The sequence below is a fragment of the Cryptomeria japonica genome, chromosome 1, assembly GCF_030272615.1.
Source record: "Cryptomeria japonica chromosome 1, Sugi_1.0, whole genome shotgun sequence".
NCBI lineage: Eukaryota > Viridiplantae > Streptophyta > Pinopsida > Cupressales > Cupressaceae > Cryptomeria > Cryptomeria japonica.
Window position 1 is genome coordinate 322,771,793 of NC_081405.1, and position 12,653 is coordinate 322,784,445.

The window sequence follows — 12,653 nt, forward strand, 5'->3', positions numbered from 1 at the left end:
ATATCAACATTAATAACATTTATAGTTGCCCTTAGATCAATCAACACATTGGGTATCTCAACTCCTCCTATACTCAAGGTAATTACAAGACTTCCAAAGTCACTATATTTATGAGGAAGCAATCTTCTTGATAATATATTAGTGAGCTTAGTTCCTACCTGGATTATGGAGGGAAACTTCCTTTTTATTATAGGTGTTTTTATACAAAGTGACTTAATAAGTTGATTAAGTTCTAGTATGTCCTTAATAGCTTGTAATAGAGGAGTCTCTATATTAAATTTTTTCAATTCACAGAGAAGTAGAGAATAAACTATGCTAATATGATTAGGTCGGGAGGAATCAGGAGCTGCTTGTGCTATTTTCAAACATTCCATATATGGTACTTCACCAGTTACTTCCTTTACTTCATCAGAACTCTGATCTCTTTCTTCACCAATTGCCTCCTTTACTTCATCAAAAATATGATCTATTTCCTGAACTTCTTCAGTCTTATCCCCCTCCTTTTCATCAACCCTGAGTTTTGAAGGAACATTGTGATTCCTTAATTGAATATCATTGACTTCTATAACATTCAAACCAGGAGGATTAGTATCAATTACATTGAATGTTTGTTGAGGATGATTGTTCTTGTGGTTTGGAACTAGCTGAGTTGGTATATGAGGTCAATTCACTTGCTCATCAACAGTGTTTGGTCAATTAATAAGAGGTGGGGGTTGTCCCCAAGGCCATTTTGGACCCTGATTCTACCAAGAATGGAATTGAGGTTGATTTTTCTACCATGAAGGTGTATTTGGTTGCCACTGTTATTGATTCGATTGCCACTATGGTTGGTTCAATTGCCACTGTGGTTGGTTCCATTAAGGACTAACCCACTCTGGAGGTCCCCAAGATGCATGAGGTGGCTACATTGGATAAGGATGGGTCCATTAATTAACATTTTGCCACTGATTTGAATTCCAATTATTTCTAGGACCACATTGTCCTGAATAGGCATTGAATTCAAAATTTTGAGACCTTTTCCCAACATAGTTAAGCTCTTCTTCCACAACAAGAGGTTTCTTTAAATGATTTTTAATCTCTGGTAAGAGATTAAAAGAGCTTGTTGAATGATACTTTATGTAAATCTCACAAAGATCAACCTGATTCAATGGGCATTCCCTTAAAAGATGTTTTCCTCTAAATTGTGAATAGTAAATGACTAAGGGCTTAGTATTTTTTGGGTCTACCTAAGTGTTAAGATGGAGGAGTAGATCAGTTTTTAGGTTTTCTATTTCTTCCATTACCTGGGATACATTAGGTACTAAAGCTTTGTTTCTTCTAGAATCCCTAGTCCCAACTATAGTCCTAGAGTATTTTCTGCAAATAGCAATAATTTCTTCCAAAGGAATTTTATTGATATCTCCTTTTACCATTAAATTCAAAGCTTCTCTAGACTCATCATTGATTCCCCTTAAGAAAATTGTCCTGGTAATATCCTCATTGAGTTCCTCGGTACATCTTTTGTATACAAACATAAACCGATAAGACGATCAGCATAATCTTCCAAACTCTCATCTTCCATTTGTTTCATTTGAAACAACTATTCTTTCCTATCTCTTACTTGACAATAATCTTGGTATTTATCCAGAAATATAGTTTCCATTTCTTGCCCTTTTGAGATAGAACCAACTCGTAAACCCATAAACCATTGTAATACTGACTCTTTTAGGGTAGAAGGGAATAACTTCAACTTTTGATTATCAGTTGTATAGTCATAAGTCTAACAAAGGACTTCAAACTCAAAAATAAATTGATGAGGATGTTTAGGAGTTTTTCCCCAAAAAGTAGGTAATACTAAAGGTGATATATTTTTCATTTGGGGCTCATTATCTTCAATATTTAGATTAATAGGATAGGAAAATATCCTATTAGATGAGAGATCTTCAACTGCTACAAGACCACCCATTTCGTCTCTTTGTTGTTGTTCAAATTGTTCAGCTTGTTCTTCAAAATTGTTTTTTTGTTCTTCTTGCAATTGTTCTAGATTGTAATGTCTTGGAAGGAATCTTCCAAAAGGATCTCTAGATCTTCTCATCAATTTCTTAACTCTTTCCCTATCAACACTAAGGCTTAACTTTGGTAGCCAAATCTTTTGATCCCTGACAACGACGCCAAGAATGGTGGATGAGGTCGTTGATGTCATTACTCGCACCATTTAATTTCCTTTAATATTGAGTCAGGAGTATCTTAAAATTGTTTGTGATAGGGATGTACTTGAGATTGAGGGTTCTTGCACTACAAAATAGCGACTTTGGTTTGGTCATGCTCTGTTAGGAGCTCTCGGGATCTCCTCTCTATGACTAAGTTTGTATGCTAGAGATATTCTACGAACTAATCTTAAAGAGGCTAAAACTATTCTAAGGGGGAGAGTAGCATTTGTCTCAAGAGTTAAATAGGACACAATCAAGAATCATTTATGGAATTATATATCTAAGGCTAAAACACACTTTAATCTCTTTTAAATTCAAATTCTAAACTATATGCTGGAAAAGTAAATCTATTTTGCTTGCAGAAAAAACATAATCTATTTTATGCTTTCACAATTTGAAATCTATTGTAATAAACATTAAAATAAACTAACATTCCATGATCAAGTCCAATAGAATCTATGTCTTAGCTTTTGTTCCAAATACCATCATCACTAATTGTTACTATGAAAACAAAATGCATTAAGTTGAAGGGTCAAAGGAATCTGTGGATGAAGAAGGAATATCCTTTGTAGGGAGATTCTCATTTCTATCATCATTATTAATGTCATCTTTGGTAGGCTTGCAAGGAGGATCATCTAAATCTTCATCTTTTCTTAATGCTATGTTAGGAGATAGATCATGAATAAAGTGTATAATGTCATCTCATTTTAGAATATTTTGAGGGAAAAGATAAGATGTAGGGGAATAAGAAGGATCTAGAGTGATTGAATTGGTTTTATTAACATGCTTATCTTGTCAATCTTGCACCAAGGTATCCTTGGGAGGAGAGGGTTTTCTAGCCTCATTAACAAAAGATAACCTAGGGGAGTTACAAGTGTTGTTTATTTCAATATCATCTCTAGGTTTCTTACTTTATTCAAGAGCTTTTATATGATCTACATATGCTATGTATTTTCTTAAGAATATCATCATAAAAGAACATACAACATGGATAAAAGCTTTAAGAAATGATTTGCAAGTAGGAAATATCTTTTAAATTCTAATGATGCCATATGCATCAGTACTATGAATGAAAATAAGTAACATGAAGTGAAAGAAACCAATATCCAACACATGATTTTGATAAATGTAACTAAGAAGCAATGTAATGACATGTGAAATAGAAAATCAATTACATTTAGTGAATTACATTATGAAACACCCCAATTCAGACCTAAACAAATTAGAAGATGGAAACTTATAATATACATTATATTATTTAGCTTGCATGGGAAAAATAGGAAGCTTATGCCTTGTTGGTTACTCTAATTTATTATCTAAAGGATTCCTATAAGTTTGTCAAGCTTAGTCAACAGACCTTTAGGTTAGTGGCCAACAAACAAGGTCTTAGTTAAAGGAAGACGACCTCCTCCCCTTTAGGCTCTACAAGACCTAAGTGGGTGTACCTGCAATAACTTTGATATGTGACATGCTATCCATGGTATTGTTGAATAACATATGAATCTCAATGAAAATATACCAAGGAAAGTGTATTTATCCTTGGTTAAGGTTGTTCCTCTTGGTTTGACAACATTAATGTGTAAATTGAGATGAAATCCTACACTAAACTACTCCCACACCACAAAGTAAAGATTATTATGACTTTAGTGACCCTATAAATAGCCAAGAAAGTAAAACTAGTGCCTATTCATTAGGTAACAAAATCAAGTAGCAGAACAACTGCAATATATAATAATGCACTTCACCTATTAACCTCTAATTTAACACTTATGCCTTGCATACAATGTTGCTAAAATAAACATTCAAATTCTTTGACAATCACAACCAAGTGCAATTACTTTACTGTAATTGAGATGCAGTATTTAACCCTTTCATTAAAAGAGACCCACTATCCGAATTACACATTCTCCATTAGAGAAGACAAATCAATATATCATTACCGATTCATATAATGCATACACAAGATTGGAGACAATTTCAACTTCTTCTTCTCATTAATTCAAGAATTATGTACACATTTGATCCTAATGAGAAAATATGACTCTACAAAACTTTCTTTTATTACTAAGAATTCACACTCTATACATTCTACTTACTTTTCAAGTTACAAAATCTTTTACTACTGGCCCTGATTTCCCTTTTATAGCATAAGGGATCAAAAACAAGATTCAAACCAGTAGCATTGTAGTCCCCCTCCCCGATTCATCTTTTTTTTATGCATTGGTAGACCTTATGGACTATGCTTAAACTCTTTGATGATGTTTTGATGGATGTTTATGGGTACATTTATATTTTGGATGCTTATAGTTGATGCTTGACATTTCATATTGGTAGATGATACATTAGAGTTTATATGGATGATAATGGATTTAGGACTATTATGATTGTAGAAACCTAAAATTGTCCTATTTAATTAAATAAGTATTTTATTTATTTAATTATTTTATCCTAAGTCTTCTATTAATTAAATAATTATTTATTTATTTAATTAGCCTCTTAATATATTTAAATTATCTTTCCCTAAATTAAATAAATATTTTTATTTAATTAATTGATCCCATTTCTTCTATTAATTAAATGAATATTTAATTAATTAATTAATTCATTAGCTTTTTCCTCTATGACATGTGGTATTTATCTTTTAATTTTCCTTTACCTACCCTCCTCATTATTTTATTATTTATTCTAATTACCTTTTAATCCTAGCTGACCATTTATTTCTTTCACCCCTTAATCTTATCCCTTCATTTTCTAAAGCATCTTCTATATAAGAGGAGGATAATTGTTAATCCTATGATGATCCGGTTAATACCAAGAGGGGAGGTGAATCAGTATTAATACCAATTGAAACTTTAAACCCAAAAAAAAAAACTTATATCAGATCTGAAATCATTTATCAAACATCTCAACTTCTTTTATCAGATCTAACAACCTCTTTATCGAATTTTCTTAACACATTAATCAAATCATTTACCACATCTATCAACTCTTTCACCACTTAAGCAATCATATAGATTTGATCATTTACCAACTCATTAATCTCATATATCAGATCAAATACTTTCTCTAACAACTCTTATCAGTACCAGTAACCTTTGATAAACCTCTGATAAAACATCATAATCGGTGTACTCAAAAATAGTGCACGAAATGTAACATAAACAAGAACATCACATGAAAAAAATTCCACACATGAACACCACTATTTTTGACGTGGAAACCCAAATAGGGAAAAACCATGGTGGGAGTTGGCACCCAAAAATATTTGTACTCTTTTGAAGTACGCCCTGTTAGGAGCTTACAATACACCCTGTTAGGAGTCACCCGATTAAGGGATTTGCCTAGCAGCCCAGTTAGGAGCTTGATGATATGTTAGGATCAACCTCATGAGAGGATTTAACACTCTTTTGAGAGCTACCCTATTAGGGGACTTAAATGTTTAAGGCCTGTTAGGACCTACCCGGTTAAGGGATTTAACCTACTGCAACTATTAGGGAGGAATAGTGAATAAGTGATATGTTACTTGCACTTCTCTGCTTGCTAAATCAGATCCAGTTATGCTCAACACTCTGCAACTATCAGGCAGATCCCACACTTCACTTGGATGGCTCAACACATTCTCTAAGACCACCAACATCATAAACATTAACTGTGCCATCTAAATAGCCATCTCAACTAGGTCAGCCACTAAACCCTAATTACATCATGAATCTACAATACAAATCATAAGAGATCATCTCAGATCAATATACAGATAATTACATCAAATTATAATGCAATATGAACTGTTGGTTGATTGTAACCCATCATAAAAATCCGATCTGTACCAAAGTCAAAACCTCAAAACACTCTACTAAGCATTTCATTGTTTCCCAATAAATTCTTCTTTGAATCATGCCAAAACAATAATCAAATCATTCACACAGGTTGTGTCGTGTTACCACCTTCATGTAGACTTATCGTCGATCACCGTCATAACAGAAATCATTATCGGTTTAATGATTTCTTCACCGGTCTTAACCCCTACTAAAACCTTAGCAAAGCTCCATCAGAAATCAGAAACAATCCTTCTGGTAGTCTTCACAAGGTCTGATTCTAGTCAGATACTCCTTTCCATGATACAAGTTCACCATCCAAACCGCAAATCACCAATTATCACCGATCGCCCAATTCAATCAAAACATCTCTTCTTTACTAGTTAAAGTCCTATTTCATAGACTTCATTTCTCTGCCAGTAAACCCTATCTTCTGGTAAATCAAATCACTTAGATGACAAAACAAAACATTAGGAACATTATTTGACATCAATTGCCATCAATGACAACATAAATAACTGATCAAGTCATCTAATCACAAAATCTCAATCTCTTCATCACAAATAGTCTTCTATCCTCTACCGGTGCAGTCATCAGTCTTTAATTGAATCACCTCATCTATATCAGTTATGCCAAATGCCAACAACTTTCATCTTTTAAATTCTAATAATTAGTACTTTATGCAATCAACCATTCTTGCAATCAAGTGACTTCACAACCACAAGTCGTTCTTTGTTGAGCTCTTGTGCACATACAAAATATGAGAGCAGATATATCAAACAAGATCAATGGATATAGGAGACAATGGAGATTAAAACCATACTTGGCATGTGAATGGTAATATTGCTTAATTTGTTGATTTGCATATTCTTAGGTGTCTTCATTGGTCTATGGTGAATGTTTTATTGTAGGAATAGGCTTTGTTGTGGTTGGATCTTTGTGGTTTTGCAATAGTTTGTCATCATCATTTTTCACCATATACAATGATGATCAAACATATGTTGGATATTTGTGAGCATTCATTATGTGTTGTGGATATTTATATCCATTTATGGTGAGATCATGTTAAATGCTAACCCTACTTTATGATTTATGAGATATGGTTGCCATGTTGTATTATCACTTTATTTGTGGAAGAGATGATATTATACACTCATTTATGAGCTAGGTGTGATGTCGCAACTCTCTTTCACTTGTCTCAGTGTTTTATGCTATATGCAAAATGTATGTTGTGTTTTGGAAATTGGTGGTCGTGGGATTGTAGGTACTAGACATCAACTCCACCTAGTCTCATAGGTCTGAGCATGTCTTTAATCCCAATGGAAAGTTGATCGAAGGTGACATGAGTTCCTTGTACACACTTTAAGCTTAGTTAATACCTTGTCAGTTTTGGTGTCGTGGTTAGAGTTGCCTTGTTAGGTGTCATGTGGTATTTCATGTGATCCCTATGTTGGGATGTCTTGTGGAGCATTGGTTACATTATTAATTGGATTATTAATTATTAATTAATTGATTTACATAGTTTATTAACAATAAATTAAATTAATATTTGGTCTTGATATTTAATGTTTTGTGCATTTAATTATTGAGGTTATTATTTATTTTGTGGATTATATTTAATTAAGCCCTTTTATACTACTCATGGCATTTGATTTATTTATTTAATTATTGGTTCTTTGGTTATTGGTTTATTTATTTATTTATTTTATTTATTTAGTGTTTAATATTTTACTCATTTGGTTATTATTTATTTTGCCTACTCTCTTTTGCTATTGGCTGTGAGTATTGGATTTGGAGATATTATTATTTTATTTCATTTGATGAGATGGTTGGTAAGATTTATTATATTTTTTATTATTTGGAGTCAGTTCTGAATGTGTTGTGATTTTTTATTAATTTATATAAATATAGTTTCTTGAGATTATGGGGAGGTTGCTTGGCTGAATATTTTTATTGGAATTATTATTGCTTTCACTAGAAATGGAGTTTTTTGTATATGTGTGAAGATTGTAGCTTGGTTGTGAATTTTGCTCTTCGTCAATTTTCTTACCATAATTTCTATTATTCGAGGTTGGAGTATTTTTACACCTTTGTATTTTTATATTTGAAAGGATTGTCTTCTCTATGTCTATGGAAAAATAAATTTTATGATCGTTGTATGTTGTGTGATTGTTGTCGTGTGTGTTGGAAAATAAGCATTGCCAGAAAGTTTTGATCTTTTGAATTATATTTACTTGGGAAACTCTGGTATCCTATGGCTTGGAATTTTATTTTCATTGTATAACTTCATTGAATTTTCTATCTTGCATTGTTGTAGGTGTAGATTTAGAGTCTTTAGTTTTTATTCAATTTGTCCCAACGAATGGACTTTTTGTAGAGTGTTGGGAGATCTCTCACTTTGTTTTATGTGATCCATGTTGTATTATTTCTTGATTTCAAATTGAATTGAGCCCTTGAGACTTTTCTTGGATTCATAAATGTTTTTGGAATTAATTTTTGAACTTAGTCATTTTATTTCATTATGTGTCTGAGAATTTTCAACTCTCTATTGTGTATGCATTATTCTGTCTAACAGATGCGCTATTTTATTTGTCATCTGTGCCACATTGTTTTGTGTTTGCACTATCTATTTGTGTAAATGCACCATTTTGTATCCCATAAGTGCTAGTCTGAGGGTTGTATGCATTGTAGGATGTGGTATATGCACTAGTTTGTGAAGCAAAAGAGCCATGTTGGCTAATAAATGTGCCATATTGTTTTGTGAATGTGCTAAAGTATGGTTTATATGTGCTACTTTAGTTAATGAAGGCACTAGTATATGTTGAAAATGCACCACTTCAGTTTGTATATGCGTTAGTATGTTGTATATTCTATTTGTGGTCATTCTTCCATTTGTGATGTTTTCTGCCAATCCAAAGGTGGGGTTTTCAGATGTTTCAAATTTCCTGCCATGTTCCAAGATGGTTATATCTGATCAGAGATGGATATTTTATAGTTCTATGTTTTTCTATATGTGAGGCCGAGATTATTAGCATTGAGATATACATTTACTTGAATATTACCATTGGATGGTTATGATTTCTATACACACTAAAATTTGGTCTAGAGAATTAATTAAATACAAGTTATTTAATTAATAAACTCTTAATTCCTCTACCTATTAATAAATTGAATAATTTATTTATATGATTCACTTTCCTAAAATTTCTTCACATCGTAAATCATTTTCTTTATTTCTTAAGTAAATGGACAATTTTAATAAATTTACTCTATTTAATTATTCTTCTCATTTAATTTAAATCTTTAATTCAAATTAACTCACATGTTTTCAAATTAAGTCAAATTATTCCTAAGATCTAGCCACCTTCTAACATCACTCCAACTCAACCTCTAATCTAACTATGGGTTTGTTGGTTCCCAAATCAACATATCCTAGATCCTAGAGAAGTAGCCACTGACTCATAAACAGATTTGGGATTGGGTTTGGCCAACAAACAAGATTCAACATAAAAGCTACAATGTTCTACTCTTCAGGCTCTGCACAACCTAGGTGGGTATCGCTATTGCAATGTTCTACAACATTTTAACCTTATATGAACAAACATTACACTGTATAGTAGATGCTTTCAATGAAAATATACCAAGGAAAGTATAATGGACTACAAATTATGGCTTGAACCTTAGCTTATATTACTTTGCTCGCATTGAAAGATGGCTCTAATATATTCTACTCCTAATATAGAAAATTTAAAAACTTGAATATAAAAGGTGAAATAAGAATGTTAAAGTGATCCTAAAACTTAGAAAAGTATGACCAGTACCTGTTCAAGGGGAATATAGAGTCAAAAAGTAGGCCTAAAGACAAACAATATCACAGTATAAGCATTAAGATCCAATACTAAACATTCAAGACTTTCTTAAAATGCTCAAATTGAGAATGCATCTACAACTTCCTCACAATATCTCCTACACAAATGTTGTAGTATTCAAGACATAATTTAATTAATTTTACTTGAAATGAAACCTATCAAGGAATACACATTCTCCATTAGAGAAGACAAGTTGAACATGTCATTAACATTACAACTCATACAACACAATACAAGAGATATGAGCAAGAAAATGAATGATCTCTATATTGATTTTTAGAATAAAATTGATACATTCATGATAAATTGCTATGCTCACTAAACCTACAAAAGACTAACTGGTATTGTATTGCTTTACAGTTTTCCTAATACATACTAATTAGAAATGTTGGAATCCTTCTTCTTGGCCTTGAATTCCCTTTTATAACATAAGGGAGCAAAACAAGCTTCAGGCCAAGAAGACACTTGTCAAAATTTCATTGCATTACAACTCGCCCTAAGGCCTTTTGTCCTTGTTACTCTACGTGCACTCTTCTCTGCTACATTAAATGCGGGGGGATGAGAGGGTTTCATCCTGGGAGCTTTGAACTACAAGTTTGCAAAAACTGCCTTTTCACTGGTACCTTAACATCTTCTCCTATCAAAATCTAAAGTACATCTTGGCGTCTGATAGCAAGTAACCTAGAAAATGGTCTTTGCTGATTGAGTGCTTCTACAATCCTCCTCAAAATAAACAACCTGCACAAAATTTATAGCAACAAAAATAGAAGGACTATGACTAGTCCTCTCCCTCAAGCTGCTCTTCTTCCAAGGAGTAGTACCTTCTATGTAATGCTTCTATCTCATCCAATGGCCAAGAAAAACCACTCAAACCCTACAACTTATTTATTGCTTCCCTTGTTTTGTGGGTTGGAAAAGTAGCGGCCTCCAAAGTAAATCTATGGTACATCAAATCCACCTCCATGATTTTATCAATAATATTATAATATGATTCATTTGAGCTAGATCAATAGCCAAGGAAGTCAAAACTGCATTTATGGCATCTTAGAAGCCTTGCTTCCACTCTTATAGGCTCTTGATTTGTCCTTTAGCTATCAAAATTGTGGGGACATCCAACTTTTTTCAATCCTTGGAAAGAATCAATCATTTTAACCAATGCCTTCTTTTTATCCTCAATGTTAGGCAATTCTTTAATCAATAAATTATAATTCTTCCAAGTCACCCCTACAAATTGGGGTGGAGAGGCTACATTTTTACCTGCAAATGTGACCTATTTTAAGTCTTGACCTTTTGGCATCTAGCTGGTCCTAATAGGCTAAAAGAACGAAATAATTTCATCTAGTTGATTAAGGAGTTGTGAAGTCAAAGAATATGAGGTGTGCACCTCACTCAATTTTTCAATAATTTTATTTACCACCTACAAATTTGAAGCTTTCCTTATTTCAAAATAATAATTATTAGCCTCATCCTTGACTCTCTATAATTCTTTATTCATTTTTTCTAACCCTTTAGGTCTAATTCCTCCTAAAGAGTTTGATTTCATTTTCTTTATCTGCTCCTTTCATGCACAATTTTCAATGAATAACTTGTTGTAATTTGCATTAAGAGCCACATGCATATCCTTCAACCTTACATGTTTTTTCTCAATGTCTTCTACTACTAACTAAGCAAATCGGACTACATGTGATGTGATAGCTACAACCTAAGATGCAGTAGTGTCTTCAAGTGTCCTCACCATTGCATCCCCTATTTTGTGTTGTCCACCCTAAAAAACTATAGGTTTCTCAATATTTGGGGCTTTAGACCATAAAGAAAAAGCCTTTAGGCTTATTCTTACCCCTAACCCATGCTCTCTGAACTCTTTGGCAAAATTGGTGTCCTTTTTCCGCATGATTTGATCTCACAAGAAAATTCTTTCAAAATCCCAACTAGGAACAAGAAGCATGCCACTATTTTGAATCATTTCACTACCTGCTTCAGGGGTGCATCTGAAACTATTCTTATCAAAATTTCTAATCTCTTCATTAGATAAATCCTTTAGCTTTTCTCTAAGCCAAAAGGATTTGAACTCAGGAGAGTTCACAAAATTATCATCTACCATGAATTTCTTTGAAGCAATAATTCTTTCATCATCTGTTTCTTTTATAGGGATTGTGCTAGGGATGATGACCCTATCTAAATCATTGAGGACCTCAACAACTTCATCTTCATGGAATGTTTCCTGCGGGGGAGAAGTTAGTGGCACATTTGTATCAAAATTTTCTTTAATATCTACAAAGTCAGTCACTTTTGCTTTTCCTTTCTCAAATTTTTTGACTTGTTCAATAGATTGCCTAGAAGTTTTGAGAGACAGATCTTCAACTATTACTGTATTCCCCTTCACCTTGTAAACTTTAGGGGCTGGGTCAATTGGCCTTTCTTCAAATTTATCCTCTTTAACCCTGACATCCCTTCTCTCCATTTCCATATTTATTATTTCATCTGCCTTTCTCATCATGAAAGACATCCTAGCAAAATCATTTTGAAAATCTCTATAAAAACCCTCAAAATTGGGATCCTCCCGCTTTCTTTCCCTCTCAAGCTTCTTCATGAGCTCCCATTTCTTCTTATTCTTATCTACCTCAATGGGGTAAGCATTTTTTATTAGATCCTCTCTTTCAATAGAAGAATGGAAATAACCCTTCTCCTTTAGCTTATATATTCTAAGATCATTTATACATCCCTCAAGGTCAAAATGCTTGGCCTGGGCAACCCTTAATCTGTAGTTGTTTACCAAAAAG